Here is a 22236-nt window from a genome sequence, read left to right as displayed (position 1 = left end):
CTAGGTAATAGGTACTATGTCCCTCTTCTCTTTTCTTTTTTGTTAGTCATTTTGGCAAATTACTGGAAGATGGAACTGCCAGCTGAAACCACAGTGTCTTTTAATATCAGTGATAAGACATCCCACCCATTCCAGAACTCTCACTTTCTATCAGCCTATGGTAATGGTTTCCTTGCCATACATCTCTGCCCTCTTTCTTTCATCTTTCCTACCCAATGCTGCCAAAATATATCTACAGTATAGGCTTAGCCTATGTTTACACACCCAGGCACAGACACATATATACATCTATATGTATATGGGTATGTATATGTATGTGTATATATTTTGTAATATACATGTACAGATATATATACATATAGATATACACATATAACACACATATACATACATACACACATATATACGTGTGTGTATATATAAATATGTGTGTCTATCTATCTATCTATCTATGAATGGACTGGACTCTCTACTCTCTTGTCTCAAATTGCATTCTGTGCTCTCCTGTGTCTATACATCTATTCCCATTCCACATATCTGGGACATACTCATTTGAATCTTCTGGAATTATTCTCTTCCTTCAGATTCCAAGTCAGATGCTTGAAATAAAGTCTTCACTCCTTCCCTTTCTCCTTTCATCCCATCTAAAAGTAATTTCTCCTTCCTTTGTTAGCGTACTATGTATGGACCTCTCTTTACTCCCATCATATATTATCTTTTATCTCACTTATTTCTATAATGCCATATATTCCCTATGCCCCATTAGATTACCAGCCCTAAGGGAGCAGAGACTCCTAAAGTGAATTGAAATAACTCTTCCTTCCAATTGACTTGACATATAGTTGTAGAGCAAGGAAAACATTTGGCATGATCCAGAAGGACCATACAATATAAGTTCCAACACAAAAGAACAAAAGTTCCTTTATTGCACTAAAAACAGTGTCATCTTCTCTCCCAATATAGTCAATGTATTATAGTGTTTGACAGTGATAGAAAGTGTCTAGGCATAAAAACGATCAAATTGGCACTCTAACCAAATCTGCTAAATTTAGGTTTATATGTGAGGTGTCTTTACTAGAAATAAGGGATGAGGCTTGAAAAACACCTTTACCCCCATGCAATTCTGTTGATAAGAATCTCTATGTACACAGTTGTACATAGTTGTTTGTGTGTTGTCTCTTCCATTAGTTCTTGAGACAACTGTCTTTTGCCTTTGTATCTCCAGAACTTTGCACAGCTCCTGGCATTTATTTAAAGCTTATTAACTGTGATATAGATAATACTTTTATTTTTACTCTACCCTTCAGAGTCAAATAAATCATGCTGTATGGTTTTCATGAACAGCTATGGAAGGAGAAGGAAAGACAATGGTAACAAAAGACTCATTTTGGTGTATTTCTTGAAGGGCACATAGGTGGTGCAGTGGATAGAGTGGATAGAGGCCTGAAGTCAAGAAAACTCATCTTCCTGAGTTCTAATCTGGCCCCAGACACTTACTATCTGTGTGACCCTGGGCAAGTCACTTAGCCCTGTTTGCCTCAGTTTCCTCACCTGTTAAATGAACTGGAGAAGGAAATAGCAAACCACTCCAATATCTTTGTCAAGAAAACCCCAAATGGGGTCATGAAGAGTTGGGTACAACTGAAAAATGACTGAACAAAAATTCCTTGAAGAAAGAAAACTAAGTGCCTTACTTGTCAAAGAACATTCAGTAGGCAAGAAAAAAAAGATATTTATAAATCTTGTATCTTAAGATAGATTTGACTGAATGTCTATGTGACATGAGCTCAACTGTTACAGCTGATTCAGCCAAACCAAAAAATAAAAAAAGTTTCCCTAAATAACTGAATCAATTGTTTATCTGATTTTTTTTTCCACTGTAGGAAAAAAAAGACTGATAGTGAATCTAGGCAAAGCTAAATGGGACTTCCTGCTTCCTGGGAACCCTTATTTAAGGAAGTCCTTTTTATTAACAAGAAGAGCTATATCAAATGGGTTTCTCAGTAACAACTAAACTTCATCATGTCATTGGCTTTTTAAAGATTATTAATTTATAGCCATATCTAGCTGTGTCAGTACTGATCCATGTCTAAAATGCCAGTTTTATTAGAGGCAGCTTTCCCCAGGGGACTTGACTTTTTGCCAGAGGCCTGATGACACTCTTTATTAGAATGATATTCTAGCTTGTAACAGATAGTTCAAGTGTTTACCATGGCAGCATAGGTACAGATGAGAAGAAAAAAATCTAAAACCCTTAGCCAGCAGTTCTGTTTCTTACAGACACTGTAAATGATACCTTTCTTCCAAAGAGTTGAAAAGAGTTTATCTCTAGCATATTAATAGGAACTCATTGATCCTCCCAAACTCTTATGAAGACCAGGAACATAGGATGTTATCCTTATTTGAATAGTCAAGGAATCTAAGGCAGAGCAACATTAAAAATGCTTTGCTGATGAACACTGAATCAGAGATTCACAAGCAATCTGGAACTAGAAAATGCAGTTAAGAGTAATTTTGACCTTTTAAAAATTATATATGGATGTGTGCAAAAGAGAGGCACATATCTTGATTCAAGACCTGGGTGTAAGTCCCATCTCTGATACATACTGGATGTGTGACCTGGGGCAAGTCACTTAACCTGTTGGTGCTCCAGGCAGATTTCTAAGACTATAAGTTGCAGGGAAGATGCACATTAGCATTGATAGAGAAAATTCCCTCATCTGGAATTACTTATACTAATGAGATCACAGTGCTACTCTTTGTCACCTCTGGCCAAGTGCAGATAGATAGATGGATAGATAGATAAATAGACAAAGACAAACATATATATATATATATATAAATGCAAATCATAATTATGCATATATTATATACATATGTATATACCTTTACAAAGCAAGCTATGTTATTGATGTTCAGTTTCTTGTAAATCACTTGTTTTGTACCTTTTTGTATATCGAAATGTTTGTGTTCGGTGATGATTGTGAAGACCGTAATAAAAAAAAGAGAATGTAAAGTACGGACATAGGACCAAATTATAAGTACAGTAAAGGGGCTAAAAGAATGAACTCTCTAAGCCTCATTTGTATTTATATTATATCCTATTCCTTTTCCACTCCATTAAAATACTGACTCGAAACCACTAAGATTTTTACCACGATTGTTACTGCCATATGATAGTCTTTTATTTCTTATTAGAAGCCTTAAAAAAGTTACAACTAGTAGACTCTATGCTTCAGGATTATTTAAGGCACAAAATTAAGAATTCTTCTAATTATAGCAGAAGGAACAGTAGTCTTTTCTCTTTGACCACTACAATTTTTCAACACTGGCATGCAGTAATGGTAGAAGCTTTTGTGATAATGGAGAGTCCCAGTTCTGATCTGCTCTTTGCTCTATTAAGCTGACTATTGACCTCAGTAGGGTGAGGTATGAAGGGAAAAAAGAGTCCCTCTCTCCTACTAGTTCATTTCACTAATCACGCAATTTTATGAGTTACTTTGTGCTATTCACTGGTTTATGCACAACAGTGACTGATTGGAATGTAAGACTTGTGGATTAGATTGTCCTAAAGATAAATCATTTAGTTTCTCTCCTATGGGCACAATTCCTGGCTCTGCATTTAAAAAAAAAACCACAATTTGATTCCTTTGAAGTAAATGTGCTTAGCTCTCAGCCAACAAAAAGTGCCTATGCACATTATTCACTGAAATCAGTCCAAGTCTATTTTCCGCTTTGCAGTGAGCAATGAGGGCCTTGCTATTTTACAGTCAAGGTAGATGGAGGAAAAAAAAAACACTTAACATTTGAAGAGTTGTGCCTAATATTCTTTTTGCCTCAGGTCTCTCCTTCCCTCTGGCCAGTTGTATGAAGAACATTATGACTCACTGACTAGAAGAATAAGCATTAATTTTGAAGACTAGGGTTTGATTTCTTTTTTTCCCCTAAAGATCTATGCAACATCTCTATTGACCATAAAATTGTAATCAGTCTCTTTCACACAAATTCATTACCAGGGTACCAACTTCCACACTCCCTCCCGTTGCAACGCTTCCTCCTTCCATCTGTTGCACCTTTGTAACTCTGACCCCCTGGGCAGCCACTTTCTCAGCTCCCTCAAATTATTGAAATGGTAATTTTGCTACAGTGATGTATCATTCAACAACCTCTTTTGAACAACTACTGTAAAAGGACCAAAGAGAAGTGGCTCTTACTTATGAGCAAGGGGTATAAAAACAGAACACAATTTTGATCCAAAGTTAGCTTTTAAGAAGCTCACCAAAAATATCACAGGTGACGAAATAAACATTCTTTTTAAACATTTATTTTAAATAAATTATAATGATAACTTTTTGAATATCACTTAAATTTTCCCTTTACTAATTCCTTCTATCTATCCTCCCTCAAGAGTTATCCTGTATTTTTTCCAGTTTATTTATTTATTTTAAATTAGATTTTTTTATTTTTAGTTTACAGCACTCAGTTCCACAAGTTTTAAGTTCCAAATTTTCTTCGCCTCCCCCCTGCCCCCCAAGACAGTATGGAATCTGATATACATTCTACATATACCTTTGCATTAAACTTATTTACATAATAGTAAAGTTGTAAAGAAGAATCACAACCAATGGAATCAATCATGAGAAAGAAAAAACAAAAGCAAAAAAAAAAAGAGAAAAAAAAGAGACCAAATAGCTTGCCTCAATCTGCATTCAGACTCCTCAGTTCCTTCCCTGGATGTAGACACCTCTTTCCATCATGAATTTTTTGGAGCTGTCTTTGAACTTTGCATTGCTGAGAAGAGCCAGGTCCACCAAAGCCAGTCATCACAGAAGCAATATGACTGTGGTTGTGTACAATGTTCTCCCAGCTCTGCTCCCCTTACTCGGTATCATATCATGTAATTTTTTCCAGATTACTATGAAGTCCATATCTTCCCCATTTCTTATAGCACAATAGTACTCCATTACATTCATGTACCGCAACTTGTTCAGCCATTCTCCAATTGATGGGCATCCCCCTGATTTCCAATTCTTTGCTACTACAAAAAGAGCTGCTGCAAAGATCTTTGTATATATGGGTCCCTTTCCTACTTCTGTGATCTCTTTGGGATACAGCCCTAGAAGTGGTATTGCTGGGTCAAAGGGTATGCACATTTTTATAGCCCTTTGGGCATAGTTACAAATTGCTCTCTAGAATGGCTAGATCCGTTCACAAGAGTTATCCCATATTAAAAAATAAAACAAACTGGAAAGAGGAGAAAGAAGAGGGGAAAAAAGAAGCAGAGAACAAAGCAATGCACCCCTCCGAAATCTAACAGTATATGCAATGTTCTGCAACCATGAATCCCCACCTCTGCTAAGTGGGGCAGATACATCTTTTCAAATCTCTTCTTTAGGGACAAGCTTATTTCTTGTAATTTTGCAAGACTCTATTTTCAATTATTTTGTGGCTGTTATTCTTTACATTTACATTGTGAAATTCATATTTGTGTTAATTTAACATAAGATCAGATTAGTCCCTTGTACCTCTTAGAAATAAATAATTATGTTGGCTTATTAAGAAAGTAACCCTTTGGCTGTTGACAAACAGCTAGATTCAGTATTTAATCTGCACTGATGAAAGGCATGGAAGCTACAAAGCAAAATATATTAAAGCTTTCCTTGCAGTTTTGCTTTCTACCTCATGTTTGGTTAAGTTATATCGAGGCAGTGAGAATAAGATCAGAACTGGCTTAATTCTTTGTATACATGTGCATTTGTGGATATGCGAGTTTTCAAACATCACAGCAATTTATTTCTGAAATATAAGCTTAGAATAACATATACTGAGTCGACCTGGAGATGTACAGTGTTAACTTAAAACCAATTCCCAAACTGATATGGTGAGAGGGGAATTCAGTTTACTAGATACAATTGGAAATATGGCTGGAAAGTGATCATAAGCCCTAGACATTTTGGGGCAAAATTATCCCTTACGATAGCTTTCTATCTTCTTTTTCTGCTAATGGAGACAGGACAGGACAATGGAGTTCAGGGCAATGACCAATGATGAACAAGAAGAGGCAAAATTATCTCCTGCCTGTGCTAATGGTTTGGGGCATCTAATCTGACCTCTTAGCCTTCTCACAATAGCTTAGTTGTTTCCCGAACATGTGTTGTATCTACATACATTATGCCAGAAGAATTAATTAAATTAATAAGTCAAACAACTAGCCAATTCAAAGGGTAAGAAACACCATAAAATTAGCAGGGAAAAAGGAAAATATGGTGCACAAAAATGCAGAACTGGCGTCTAATCCAGTTGGCAAATTACTATCTCTGTGACTTCGGTTGTCACCTAATCCTACTGTGATTGGACCTCATTTTCCTCATGCATTAAAAAAATGAATAAACAGGCAAAATTGGATATTGGATTTTGTGAATCTCTCAGGGCCCTTTACTGTTTGAAATGTGATGACATTATGATTATTTTGACTAGCAACAAATAGTAGTTCCTAATCAATAAGCATTCATTAAGTGCTAATCAAGTTCCAGGAACAATGTACTCAGTGCTGAGGATATAAATAAAAATAGTTTCTATCCTCAAAGAGCTCATTTTCTAAGGGGAGAGAGACAACATGAAAACTACTATGTACATACAAGATCTCTCTCTCTCTCTCTCTCTCTCTCTGTGTCTCTGTCTTTCTGTCTGTCTCTCTCTCTCTCTCTCTCTCTCTCTCTCTCTCTCTCTGTATGATTTGTAATTCAGTTGATGTCTTTCTTCATTTACTGGATCAGATTGTGCTAGCCCCATCACTTTTTCATCATAAGTAAAATCAAATTGATTTTGCTTCTTTCTGATTATTTTTCCACAATACTCAAATTGTTTCTTTCTGGCTGCTAGCAGTATTTTCTCCTTGATCTGGGAGCTCTGGAATTTGGCAACAATATTCCTAGGAGTTTTCTTTTTGGGATCTTTTTGAGGAGGTGATCTGTGGATTCTTTCAATTTCTATTTTGCCCTGTGGCTCTAGAATATCAGGGCAGTTCTCCTTGATAATTTCTTGAAAGATGATATTTAGGCTGTTTTTTTGATCATGGCTTTCAGGTAGTCCAATAATTTTTAAATTATCTCTCCTGGATCTATTTTCCAGGTCAGTGGTTTTTCCAATGAGATATTTCACATTGTCTTCCACTTTTTCATTCCTTTGGTTCTGTCTTATAATATCTTGATTTCTCATAAAGTCACTAGCTTCCACTTGCTCCAATCTAATTTTTAAGGTAGTATTTTCTTCAGTGGTCTTTTGGACCTCCTTTTCCATTTGGCTAATTCTGCCTTTCAAGGCATTCTTCTCCTCATTGGCTTTTTGAAGCTCTTTTGCCATTTGAGTTATTCTATTTTTAAGGTGTTATTTTCTTCAGTATTTTTGGGGGTCTCCTTTAGCAAGTCATTGACTTGTTTTTCATGGTTTTCTCGCATCCTTCTCATTTCTCTTCCCAATTTTTCCTCTACTTCTCTAACTCACATTTCCAAATCCTTTTTGAGCTCTTCCATGGCCTGAGACCAGTTCATGTTTTTCTTGGAGGCTTTTGATGTAGGCTCTTTGACTTTGTTGGCTCCTTCTGTCTGTATGTTTTGGTCTTCTTTGTCACCAAAGAAAGATTCCAAAGTCTGAGACTGAATCTGAGTCCGTTCCATGTTCCCAGCCAACTTACTTGACCCTTGAGTTTTTCAGCAGGGCATGACTGCTTGCAGAGAAAAGAGTACTTAGTTCCAAGCTTGAGGGGATGTGCTGTTGATTTCAGAGCTATTTCTATACAGCCAGCTCTTCCACACCACCACTCCTCCTCCCCCAAAAACTGCCAACCCAGACTGGACTCAGATCTAAGCTGGCTCTACACTCCTGCTCTGATCTGCCACTTAATTCCTCCCACCAGGTGGGCCTGGGGCTCGAAGCAACTGCAGTTGTAGTTCTGTAGCTGCACCACCCCCGCTGCCCCCGGGGCGGTGGCCAAACCTCGAAGTTTCACTCTGTCCCCCGCAGCTTTTCCCAATAAGCTTCTCTGTTGTCTTTGGTGTTTGTGGGTTGAGACATCTGGTAACTGCCACAGCTCACTGATTCAGAGTGCTTGGGCCTGTTCTGCCTGGCTCCTGGTCTGGTTGGTCCTGCCACCACCCACACTGGGCTCTGCTCCCAGCTCCGTGCATGATAGACCTCATCCAGTGACCATCCAGACTGTCCTGGGCTGGATCCCTGTTTCCATCTGCTATTTTGTGGGTTCTGCAGTTCTAGAATTTGTTCCGAGCCATTTTTATGGGTCTTTGGAGGGACCTGGCGGGGAGCTCATGCAAGTCCCTGCTTTCCAGCTGCCATCTTGGCTCTGCCCCTGATTTTGCTTGTTAATAAAAATAACACCAAATAATACCAAATATAATGTGCTGGACTGTTACAGTAGTTTTATTAACTCAAAATGAGCGATACCAATTCATGACTACCTGTGTCTCTACTACTCTTTTGGCAAATTGTGTCCCTTACTAGGCACAGAAATTCTCACAGACATACATATACAAACATACTTTTAGAATCACCAGCTTCCTCTAAATCTCAGTCTAAAGTTCTGCCTCCTGTACGGGACTTATGCTCTCTCCTGATCAGTTGCTCATACCTTCCCATTCCCTCCTAAAATATTTTTTTTTGCCTAAGTACTATTTTTCCTTGCTAGAACTTAGGAGTTTCTTGAACACAGGAATTCTTTTGCTTTTGTGTTTCCTGCCTGAATATAGTAGGTACCTAGTAGGCATCTAATAATTGCTTTTTGAATGAAGAAATGACCAAGTCAGAGTAGTCACATACCACTTAGATGGGGGCAGACTTAAGGGGCAAAGTGAGAGTTGACAGAGAGTTGACAGTTTGATGAAAGGGTTGGCAATTGAAGGGGACATTGGAAGTATATTGAGGAAGCACTTGTTACAACAGTGACTGGAATTTGGTTTGGTTAGAGTCATGTCCTCTAGGAAGTCATATTATTGCTTTTACTTTGAGTAATAAAAAGTAGGAAAAGTAATATTGAACCTGGAGGAATAAGGTACCTTCTAAAATCAGTACCATATCTCAGATTTACACTAGCTCAAAACTGTATTTAGTTACTTTGCATCTATTCACATTTATATATATATATATATATATGTGTGTGTGTGTGTGTGTGTGTGTGTGTGTGTGTGTGTGTACACATATACATGCATATAGTATTTGTCTACTTTATTGGAACGTGAATTTCCATTATATGGGCATCCCTAGTACCTAACATAATGTCTGGAACATAGCAGGTGCTTAGCACATACTTTGTAAATGATTGCTGATTGAGAAATCTTTCATTTCTCTTCTTCACTTTCTTTAAAGAACTTTTAGAGAAAAAAAATCTTAATTCCACACTATACCCAAGAATATTGAAGAGGATTGAATGTTTGTGGATTTAGAGATGGAAGGGACATTAGACTAAAGGTCCCTTATTTTACACATAAAAACAAACAAGTAAATCAAGGAGCAAAGGAATTGTGAGTCTCTATTGTAATAGTGTGATCACAGGTAGATCTTGAAGGTTCAATGGCTACTAAGTAGCATCTAAGAGCAGTTCATCACCTGAAAGATAGTCAATAGGCCAATTTTAGGGGCTACAACCCATGAAACAGATAAAAATATCAAATAATTCTACTCTTGAAGTGACAGTTATAGTGACAGAGGGGCAGAGGGACATAAGAATTACATAGTTTTTTTAAACAGTTTTTTATTTTATTTTACCCAAACACAAAATAGGGAAAATAAACAAAAATATATCATAAATTTAAATATTGAAACTTAAATATAAAGTAAGAAAGAAAAAGAAGCATATCATGTGCATAGCAAAACATAGGAGAGGATTCAAAATATGTAACAATAAATTTTCATTTCAAGAAAGCCTGTATGATAAATAATGCACCTTGTGTTGAGAATTGTCCATCTTTTCTTTGCTTCCTTGTGTTTTCTTTTGTTCTCTGCTGTGTACTTTTTAACTCTGTTCTTTTTTTCCCCTCCCCCCACACTCCCAGAAGGCTACAATATAATTTAGATATTTCTTGATATATACATACACATACGGATATATACATACACTTATACATACATATGTGTGTATATAGACATATACTTTCCCAAATATAATCTACTCCTGATCTATGTTTTTTATGTTTTTACATACCTTTTGTTTCACATCCTTCCTGCCTCCTCTACTTTACTTCTACCTGCTACATCACCTTCTTATTACTTACCTATCCTCCTCCTCCACCAACCACCCTGCCTGCCTATTACTCGCCTTACCCCGTCCAAGGATCCCTCCCCTATCCTCCCATTCCCATTAATCTAAACACCCTTTACCTATTCCCTCATTCTCCCCTCTAAAAATCCCTCCCTTGTCCTAATCCCTCCCTTGTCCTCTCCCCCCTCACTAAACCCCTACCATTTTATTTCTTCCTACTTTCATCGGGATTGTTTGGAGGTTTGTTTCCAAAATGAAATTATCTTGAGTCCTCCCCTTGGTCTTGAAGTTCATAATACAATTGCCAGAACCCTGGAGGTACATGGAGGCATCACCCTTTTGTCATAAACAGAGAATTGCTGTGTTTTCAGGAAATTATAAGAGGGAGTGGTCTGGAAAGTCAACCATAGATTTACTTCCACTCCAGGATGGCTCTGTTCTCCTGGATCGGGATTGTGGTCAATGATGTTGCTCTGGACATAAGTGAAGTTTGGCTGACCATTAGGGACATAATGGGTTAGGTCATTTTTTTTCTCACCATGGTATGGTAGGAAGCTTAATGGATTACAAATCAGAAGACAAGTTCTAGTTCTAAACCCATCGTTTGTTAGAGATGCTAGCTTGGGGGAAATCCTGTTATCCTTTTGGATCTTAAATTTCCTAATTTATAAAATGAAGGGACTCAACTAGATGATTTCTAACATCCATCCTGGCACTAAAATTCTGTGATTCTAAAATTTCTCCCAACCGGCTAAGCACTTCCAAAGACTTATGTGATCTGGTTTATTTTGCAGTTCAAAGAGAATCATATTCCTCACTAAGTGACCTAGGTATAAAAATGATCCTGGCAAGACAGTGTTAACTCACTTCTTTTGTCCAAAGCAATAGTTTTGCCAACCGAGTGTTCAAGTACTTTTTGTTCATTTATGTCAATTGCTCTTGATTCTGTTTACTTGCATTGATTTTTCTGATTTGAACTGTTTGTATGTCATAAATTTAAGATGTCTTTTCCATGCATGGAGAAGTTTTGGAGAAGGGGTGGTTAGCTTAATAGTACAATTTATATTTAATGTGTTGAGTTTACAATGCACTAAGGGAGTTATAAAGGTTCATTTCTCCATAGGAGAAGAGACCTATTTCTGAGTGGTCTCAAGTTAGATTCATTCTTCAAGAAGACTGCACAGTTGTTAGGATTCATATTGAATGAGATTCATGACAGAAATCAGGGAGCAGATATAATAGAGTTTGGCATGACACCTTCACTGTTATTGAAACAATGAGCTTCTCAGTGTACCAAAATGTACTGAAATGATTAATTGATTGCATAGAAAAGCATAAAGATCAGCCTAGTAAGCATTAAAGGCAGGATTTGAACCTAAATGCAGTAACGACACAGTGAAAAAACACAATTTTAAACGTTGTAAGAATGAGGATCAATGCAATTGCCACTATTCCATAGCATTGATGATGAAACCTGCTCTCCATGAAAGAGGTGATGGATTTAGGATGTTGAATGAGGTATCGATATTTTTGTACAGAGCAATTGAAGGAATTTGTTCTGCTTGACTAGGTGTATTTGTTTCCAGTTGGGGTGGGAGACTGGAGGGAGAGAAAATAGATTTCTGTTAATTAAAAATAAAAAGAAGTGGTGGGGTGCTACGGATGTGGAGCGTTGCATATACTCTCAGATGAGGTCACTGAATTGCTAGTCTTACTTAGCTCTTTTAGTTTGTTACAAGAGAGCTCTCACAAAATGGGAGTACTCTATACATGTCTGTAATGCAAAAACAAGACACACCAATGAAACTTTAAAAAAATCAAAGTGCAGCACTCTTTCTACTATACTATGTTGCTTTCTAATACAATAATAATATAAACCATAATGTTTATGAAGTGCTTTAAATCCATTGTCTTATTTGATCCTCAGAAAACCCTGTGATCCAGGGAGTATAGATATTATTATTTACATTTTACAAATGAAGAAATGGAGGTCCATTTAAATGATCTGACTTGTCCATGACCACACAGCTTTAAGCGAACCTGAGTCTCTCCTGGTTCTAACTACTGTGCTATTGTCCTTTGCACTGAATTATCTAGTCCAACTCTTATACAAAATATGGTGACTATCCATAAAATTATTGGGCCTTTATTTTTTGCATGTCCTGCAAGCCTTTACCATTTGATCTGCTAACTTTGGGGCATTTTGAGTTTTCTGTGTTTTGTGGGATTATATGACTAAAATACCAATCTGCTAGTTGCCAAATGCCTCATGAAGAGACTTTCCATACTTAGTTAGCCTTTTGTGTGAACCATGACAAGCAACGATTTCTATTTTAAAAAATGCATCAAAATCTTATGAACTTAATGTCAAATTATTATATCAAAAATGGCATATTGCATATTGTTTTTAAATATATAAAGTGTTAGAAAGTTTAATTCAGCATTAATATCAATAATTCAAAGATAAGGTATAATTCAATAACTTGGATATTATATGTCAACAAGTTTGATTTGTTACTAGTAATTTCCATAACACTGTAGGTTTGTCTTTACATAAAGGGATGACTTAGAGATTATTCAAGAAAGTATAATCCATAAATTAGAAACAAGAGAACAAATATGGCTAATGGATAATTGAAATCTAAGATAAATAGGGGACTAATTAGAAGAAACCTGTAAGTCCTTGATGTTTTCAAGTCATCATATTGAGAAAAACTACATGCTAGATTACTGAAAGAGCTGTCAGCTGTGATTTCAGAACCACCATCAATGATATTGCAACATTACATTATAGAGAATGGAAGAGGTAGCCCAGAACTAAAGAAGGGCAAATGCACCCTTTTCAAAAACAGGAAAGAAGTTTGTCATCTACCAGACAGAGCATATGACCTCGATAATGAAAAATATCATGAAAAGGATAATTATTGAATATCTAGAGAAGGGAACTGTGATCCCAAAGAGCCCCCATAGCTTCATCAAGAACAGGTCATGTCAGACTAACCTTATATCCTTTTTGGATAGAATTAGTAGACTGGCCTATTAAAAGAATGAGTGCTATGGATATAGTTTACCTTGATTACCCTGGACCAGTTGGAAAGATGTGCACTAAATGATGTTTAGTAGATCCAAAACAAAATTTGTGATTTTTACTGATGCTAGCCATTTGAGCATTAATAAAGCATGCATACCAAAACACCTGTATAGATATTCCATTCATAGTGTTTGATCTTAACTCATGTTTGCTACCAAATTCTCAATAATCCTAAGAATTTTTGTCTATTTTATACTGATAAAAACAAAAAAAGACTGTGAAACTTTTAAATGTGTCTCATCGATGCCTTTTGTCTTTGAATCTCAGTTATATCTTATGCATCCTCCTCCAGATTGAATATTCTCTTATGGCAAAGAAAACAAAATTATTATATGTAACATAAAAACAATTTTGACAATGTAACATATACAAATAAATATTAAACTTTTAAGAAGTTTTTTTATTATGTATTATCTTTTTTATGGAATTAATATTTTCTCTATATCTTGTTTGGAGTTGTTTTATTTCATATATGCTTTTAAATCCTGTTTTCCAAAACAGTTTATTAAATATTTCTTAGAAGTTTACTCTGTGTAATGCATTTCATTTTATGTCTGTGAGGATGAAAGAAAAGATGCTTTGGTGTTTGGTTTTTATCTTAAACCAGCAATAATGACTACGCTAACCTGGCTTCCATTATTGATATTTGTAAGATTAAATTCATTTTATAACTTCCCAGAAATCTGAATTTAATCTGTAGTTTTTTCTTGCTTTTTAAAAATACAGATAAATAATTATTCTGAAGACATATTTATAAAAGCAAAAAGGGATACAGAGTTTTAAAAATAATTATTAAGATAATTCAGGCAAAAAAAACCAAAACAAAACCCTGCGATCTTGGTACTGAAAAAAAGAGTGACTTGTTTGAAATCATTGTCTCCTGGGACTGTCTGCACATGAAAGCTCAGTTGAACACTTGGCTTATTAAAATGCCTGTCTGTGGATCTTGTCTTCATACCTTAGCTTTTATCTCCATTGTTCTTCACTTTAAATTGTAAAATAAGGTTAGCGGCTCCTGCCACTAAAATCTTGGACCAGGTGAAAGATTAATTTATATCAAATGCTTAGGATACCCATGAGAAAATGTTGCCTATGTGAAATATAACATATGTAACAACAATGTTGCTAGCAGCTGTGTGTAGGTGAAACACCCACAACAAGACCAACAACAAGAACACACAGGAGGGCTGCTAGCATGGATTCTTTGATCTGCTTTTCTAAGGAAAGTAACTTTAAGGGGTCAAAAATATCACTTTAATTAAACACACACACATATCATTCACTTAGTTCAGGTGGAAAAGTCAGGACCTTGAACTTCAGAGCAAATACAAACAGAAACTACAAACAAATCAACAGACAGGCTTTGTCTGATCAAGACATCATATACAGTTACCAAAAAGAGAAGCACCAGCATCTGGGTTTTCAAAGCTGGAGGACTCTTAACAATGGCAACCCAGAGCCTCGTCTGGTCAAATCACACAACACTCTTCCAGTGAGTAAGAGTCCCAAAACAAAATGCCAACCTCGGATCTTATATACCCTTCTCAAGGTCAGAGGGCATCACAACCAGGGGACTCAAAGCTATGTGAAGTAGACTTTCTTGTTTCTTAAGCAGGTCAAAGACTCTTAATTCAATCAAAAAAACAAAAGGCAACAAAAAGTCCACTTTGCTTGCCATTACATTTGAAAGGCAAGACTCATCAAAGATACTTGATTACCTTAGCATTCTAAAAGAGAAAACAAAAAGTCCCATCCTAATTACTATAACAACACAGAAGATGAAAGGTGCCATTTGTGCCATTCAGACTAAAGAGCTAACACTGTCTCTTGAAATATCCAGAAAAGTAGGCAAAGATCATTCTTTGGGTGTGGGGGAATCATTGGTAGGATTGAATGATGCACACAGTTCGCTCATTTATCTTCAAAGAGAACTTCTTGTTCTCTTTGAAGAAACAAATGATATGAGTACAGTGCTCAAAAACCTAGAATAGAATGTCTCAGATGTGGTCAAGAAGGAAACAAAGAGACAAACAAAGAAATAAGAATGGTTAAGTAAAGAGACAAAGAATAAGGAAGACCCTGAGGGGGTTCAATGGGATATTAATTTTTCATCTATTGATGAATTGGACCTTTCTCATCCACTTCAATAGTGGTTTTCTCTCCTACAATACATTCACCTAAATTGCTTTGAAAGATCTTGCCCCTGTAAGATCTGTGTTGACCCTCTGGGCACAGACAGTGTGAAAAGAGTTACAAATACAACAGTGCTTTGTTAATAGCTCAGCCTGGGGCTGTTTTTATAGAGTATTGAAAATGTGGATAAATTCAAAAAGCAGACTCCTTTTGTTGGGGAGGTGGGGGTGAAACCAAGTAGATACATGAAGTTGCTTCTGATACTCGGTGGAAAAAAAATTCTTAACCCCATGGAGTGGCCTTTTTCTCTGCAATTCTTAACTCCTTCTGGGTCCAACTGTGATATTTGTTGATGAATAAACATACTTTTTAATTTTTTTATCCACATCTCCCCACTTAGTATCCTTCTAATATTCTAATCAAGAATTAATAATCTTTAGAATTTAACTGAATTTTCTTATTGTGTTTAGATTTTTGGCAGGGTGGTTAGAGAGTTGACTTTGAATTAAGGAAAATTGCCTGTAACACAAACTATCTACTCAACTCTGGCCAAGGCCCTTAATCTCTCAATGTCCCAGCAAATCTAAATCTAGAAGCTGAGAGAAAGTGTCCACTTGCATTGTTAGAGGGAATTTCCTCATCTAAAAGTTACGTGTAGTAATGAAATGACAGGTCCAATCCCCATCCCTGTGTAAAATTTTAAACCCAGGAAATAGTTAACTAGTTCTGAGTTTTTTTTAAAAAAATCTGGCTAATGGGAAGAACTCAATAAACAGATTTTATCTGCTGTTCTTGCTCTCCCCTGGCTTCTCTCCTCCCTCAATTGAAGAGCAGAAAAAATCATGAGAAAACATGATATTTAGAAAGAACACGGGATTTGGGCAGTCACGTTGTAACTGCCATTTACTGCCTATGGGAGTTTGTGAACTTAGGGTATCATTTTCTTTTTTCTGTATAAATTGGGGGAGAGAGTAAAGATTAAATGGACTTTGAAATCCCTTCTAGATCTGAACACTATGCTCCTAAATCAAGAAATTATTGAGAATATGAACTTCCTGGGGTCATTGAAACACAAATTGAAACACAATAAACTACACTTTTGATGCATAATACACAACAATATACTTTAATACAGTAGTATACGATCAGCACTGACATTTAAATGATAACAATGATACATTTTATGTACATTTAATGATACAATGTACTTTTACATGTGTTATCTCTGGTGATCAAGAGAACAATCACGTATGGCATATGGGGATGGGCATGGGGACTACATCTGTGATTTAACTGGTTTAAGGAAATCTCAAGTGAGAAATATCCCTCTACCAATTGAGTTCAGCAACCTCTCTAGGATAGATAGCGGTGGGAAAATACCTCTGCAATATAATTATTCTGCTTTCTCAGGAAGGACATTTAATATTTCAATGCCTTAATTTCTGATGTCAGAGGTAGGATTGAAATCAGCTCTTCTTTTTGGCTATAATGCCAGCTCTCCATACATAAACACATGTTGACTACGTTATCTGTCAAGTATATTACTGAGATACACAAGACAGGCATTATGTTCCCATTTTATAAATCAATACACAGACACAGACAGAAAACTGTACCCCAAATCACACAATAAAATAAAGGAAGAGCTAGAACAAGGTTTTTGGTCTTCTGACCTTGAGGCTCTTTCTTGTATCTCAACCATCAAAGAAAGATTTAAAACTATGTTGACTATTCCCTCCTCCTTAAGGCAAGGAAATGAACCAATCTATTGTTTTCAAAAGACTTTTTTATGAGTTCAAATGCAGAGTTTTCCTTCTAAATGATGATAAAACAGAGCATTCAATTTACCAGACTATTCCACTACCTGATGATTCCAAAGATTTCAGATGACCGCAATTATTAAAATGATGATAATATTATATCTAACATTCATGGAATATTTTCATACAGTTCTATAATCTTAAAATATATTATTGCACTTCCTCATACAATATTCCCTTAAAGTTGGTGAGGCAACCATAGAGCTTTTATCAATACATACTCCTTTTACTGTACAGTTGATGATCTGAAGTCTATTGACCAAATCAATCGGCCAAGCGGCAGAAAAGAAGACAAGAGATATGGACTAGATCTGTGATTTCATTGATATGGAGAAATTCCAGATGAGTAAACTGTCTCCATCAATGCAGGTTGGCACCATCTTTGCAACTTTAAGTCTTAGAAAGTTTTCTAGAGCACTGAAAGATGAAATTATTTGCTGAGGGTCTTGCTTAGTTAGCAGGAAGATTAGAACCTTCTTCTGAATCCTCTAGTCTAGTCTTCTTTCAGATAATTCCTCTTTGGTAAATTCGTATTTATATCACCTTGTTGTTGTCCAGTCATTTCAGTCATGTCTAACACTTCGTGACCCTATTTGGGCTTTTCTTGGCAAAGATATTGGAGTGGTTTACCATTTTCTTCTCCAGCTTATTTTACAGACGAGGAAACTGAAGCAAACAGAGAGAAGTGACTTGTCCAGGGTCATGCAGCTAGTAAAGGTATCAGGCCATATTTGAATTCAGGAAGATGAGTCTTCTTGACTCTAGGGCTGGCATTCTATCTACTGGGCTACCTGGCTGACCATTATATGACCTCACCCTTCGATACTCATTTGATGAGGGTAATAAGAGAAGAAGAAAGCAAGAATTGAGTACTCACGAGGAGAAGTGATGGTTTCTTTCCCAGGTTAAAACACTTCAAAAGAAGTGATAAATGCTTATTATAATTGTTAAAAATTTCAACTGTACATTTATCATTTCCTCAGGCATTGCCAAAATTCAAAGAACATTAGTTGTCTCCACATCAATGTTAATCCGCATCAGTAGTAGTGAAAGATTCCAATTCATTCTCATTAAGATGTGCGTAATAGTCTTAAACGGACTGGTTAGAACTGGAAGAACATAAACCCTTTTAAGAGTCCTCATCATATTTATTTGATCTTACTTGGAGTGGCAGTGGCTATGTTTAGACACTCATACATAATCACCATTCTCCTACTATTCTAAGGACTTTCTAAAGATTTCTGATGATAAATTTTCCATCATTTTGCATTTTTTCCCACAAGATGTTTGTTATGAAACCTTTGGTTAGAAACCTAAGTGGAATCACCTACTTTTTCCTCTATTAAACTTTATAGTCTACAGTAATTTTCTGCCCCTTTCATATTATTACAACTAATTTGAGTGGTGGCAATCTAATTCAGATGGTAAACCCATTGGACAGGAACTAAATTTAGTTCTACTAATGCCTTCTGCATGGCTATTGCACAGTAAGTGTTCAAAAAGGGGCAAGATTTCAAAGTGCTTTTCACTGGTGCAGATTGTTATGCTATGTACTCCCCCCAACCACCCCCCCAAAAGTAGATGTGTATAGTAACATTTCAAGATTACTGAAAGTGGTAAAATAAAACTTTCAAATATTATAAACCCTGGGAAATGAGTCATATCTATAAAAGGCAAATTATTTTTAGCTACATCATATTATTTAATATCCAAAGTCAAGTCAATTAAATTAGCTTTTATTAAGTGCCTCTGTGCCAGGCTTTTTTGTATCTCTAGCATTGATGTGTCTTTATATCAGGGCTGAATATTACAGGCAAAATATTTCAAAAAATGTTGCTAAACCTCCAATAAGGCCATTGTTAAGAAGAGTGTCCCCATACATACTAACATATTTATAGGAGCACTTCTGGGGATAGAAAAGGATTGAAAACAAAGTAGATGCCCATCAATTAGGAAATGGCTAAACAAATAGAGATACATGAGTATAACTGGATATTATTATGCTCTAAGAAACAATATTACGAATATAGAGACACATAGGAAGATCTATTTGAACTGATCAAAAGTGAAGTAAGCAGAGCTAAGAAAACATACATAATGATTATAACAATGTAAATAGAAAGATAACCACTTGCACACACAAAATCAGAAGTGTGCAATATTATAAAGAACAAGCATGGTTCTAAAGAAGAGATATTGAAGGATTTCCTCACCTCACCCCTTTGCAGAGGCATGGCATCCGTGGGTATGGAACATTAAATACAATTTCAGATTTTTTTCCAATATGTTGATAAATTTACTGAATTAATTTTTCTCTCTTTTAAATCTTTCTAATAGGGTATAGTGCTCTCACAGACAGGAGACAGAAAGATACAGTGGGAAATTTAGGTAATACAAAAACAAAAGATATTAATGAAAATCTCTTTAAAAGTATTGTTAATTATTTTTTCCTTTGAAAAAAGGTATGGCAGATTCCTAGATATATGAAGTCAAGGACATGTGGTCTAAACTCTCAGTTGTAATCAGGTTAAGATAGTACTGATTTTTAAATATCTATATTCTAATATATATGGGCAACTAGGTGGCACAGTGATAAAGCACTGGGCTTGGAATCAGGAAGACTCATCTTCATGAACTGAAATCCAGTCTCAGACACTTACTGTGTGACCCTGGGCAAGTCCCTTAACCCTGTTTGCTTTACTTCTCCATTTGCAAAATGAGCTGGAGAAGGAAATGGCAAACTAATCCAGAATTTTTGCCAAGAAAACCCCAAATGTAGTCACAAAGAGTCAGACATGACTGAAAATGCTGAAAACACACATACATATGTATATAGATATATGTATGGGGTGGGCTGTTGACTTGAATCAAGTCTATGGTTCTGTTATTTTTGTGATAACAATACATGTTTATATTGCACTTTACATTTACAAACACTATAATCTCATTTAGTGACATGTCCCTAGTAAGGACAGAACAAGGCCTCATTGTAGGCCTTCTACAATCTCATTCACTGTACATTCTACCACTTGACGTTGCCTCTAAATAAAATTGTGAGGGTCTGAATGGTACTTGAGTGAATCTAGTGATTTTTCGAAAAAAGGGTGTTTGCACAGTAGTTTTTAATAATTTCAGTTTGATGATGGTTCTACAAAAGGACCCTGTTGATTTGATTTCACATATTGTAATTCATTACTGAATCAAAATTACTATCTAATTTCATTTTTTGGATTTAAATACTGTTAGTTGACAGATTCCTCTCACTCCCACTACACACACGCAGACACACCATACATACACACACACACTTTAGGAGTTTTGGGATCAAAAGGCCTCTAAGATTTGTTGCCACCAGATCAGATTCCTAGCCTTCTTTATCTTTTATACCTTTCCTAGCTCTTTTGAGATAAACTCTTGCGTGATCACAAAAAAAATGCTTAGGGCCCAATCTTTGTATATGCTTACCAGAGTTAATCTCTAAGACTTATAAATTTCTCTCATTTATAGACTTCAGACTGGAATCCCAGGCAGTTTCCTTGTGATAAAGAACACCATTATCAAAGAATACAGTGAAACAATACAACTAATTTTCCTTCATGACTTCATTCTGATTTTGAGCGTGTCTCTCAGTGCTAGTAAGCCAGTCAGTCATTGCCAAAGCAATCTATCTCCTTCTCTATCGTGCATAGCATCAAGATGAACTGTCAGAGACAGTGTGTACTGAATAATGGATAAACGAAAGTCTCCTGACACAGTTTTGACAGGCACAAAATATGAGTTTTGTGATTGCCGTTAAATTCAAACACTGGGACTGACTGAAAGAATATCACTTCTGAACTGAGAATTCTGTAGAGTAGGAAATTTCTAGTTAGTCCTTTACTTTGCTTATTAGTGTGTGGGATGGGCGTGAAGGGAATAGATTCATGTAAATCTCCACCAGTTTTTGAAGACTAGGCTCCTAACATTGTCCCTGTAATTTTAGCCACTCATATGTGAACCGACACTAATACCCATGGCCTGCCCAGCTTCTATGGGTCCTAATAAGTAAAATCTACCGTGTCCAAAAGATACTGCCTTCACTCAACCCTTCTCCCCCCAGGAGGAATACAGTCACAGGCAATAACATTGTCTTAAGTCCACAACTTTGCTGAACATGGACTAGAACTTATTAGATTATTTTCCTTATTAATCTGTTGCTATACTATTTGTGTTTCTTTCACTCTGTTAATAACAGTATCTCAGTATTGTGAAAAAACAGACAAAGAATGAATTGTTAATTTCTCTACACACACCTGCTCGGTCTATGTACAACTAATTTTAAATTAATTCAGGAGAAAATGTTAAATTACTCGATCTACTTTTTCTAAAGTCCAATTAAGTTCAGTAAAATACTTTTTAGGCATTTTTGGAGAGGAAAATTTCCAATGCCAAGCATCTAATTAGATGGAAACTTTTGCCTGTGGACTGTCACATATCTGTCTACAAACACAAAGCGAGTTGGCAGTACCAAAAAAGAGACAATTCAGGAATAAAAAAGTTAATTTGAGAAACAGGGTGGGTCTTGCGGTCTGGCTCATCTCAAATTTGCCATGGCATTCTAGGATCAATTGAAGAAATTAGGAAATTTAGCCTAAAGAGGTGACTTAGGGCAAACATGATGGGGACTTCAAACATATGAAGAATCTTCATGTGTCAAAAGGATTAGATTTATTTGGCTTCGACCTTCAGTGCAGAAAAAAAGACCAGTAGGTAGAAGAATTCCATGTAGGCAGATTTGGCTCAACAAAAGAAAGAAAACACCAGCAACTTTCTTAGCAATGTCCCAAAACTGAATGAATGGGCTCTGCTGGGAGTAGTAAGTTTTCTGTTATTGGAAGTCCTCAAATGGAGTGTCAAGTAAATTCTAGATGACCACTTGACAA

The 22236-nt window shown here is 36.1% G+C and overlaps 1 protein-coding gene across 1 annotated transcript in view; it reads right to left on the bottom strand.

Annotated features, from left to right (window-relative positions):
* Positions 1 to 22236, bottom strand: part of DCC (DCC netrin 1 receptor) — a 1016863-nt gene that overhangs the window by 220038 nt on the left and 774589 nt on the right. The gene's annotated exons all lie outside the window — the stretch shown is intronic.

Source organism: Trichosurus vulpecula, chromosome 1, assembly GCF_011100635.1.
Source record: "Trichosurus vulpecula isolate mTriVul1 chromosome 1, mTriVul1.pri, whole genome shotgun sequence".
NCBI lineage: Eukaryota > Metazoa > Chordata > Mammalia > Diprotodontia > Phalangeridae > Trichosurus > Trichosurus vulpecula.
This window is presented reverse-complemented; position numbering and strand designations above follow the sequence as displayed.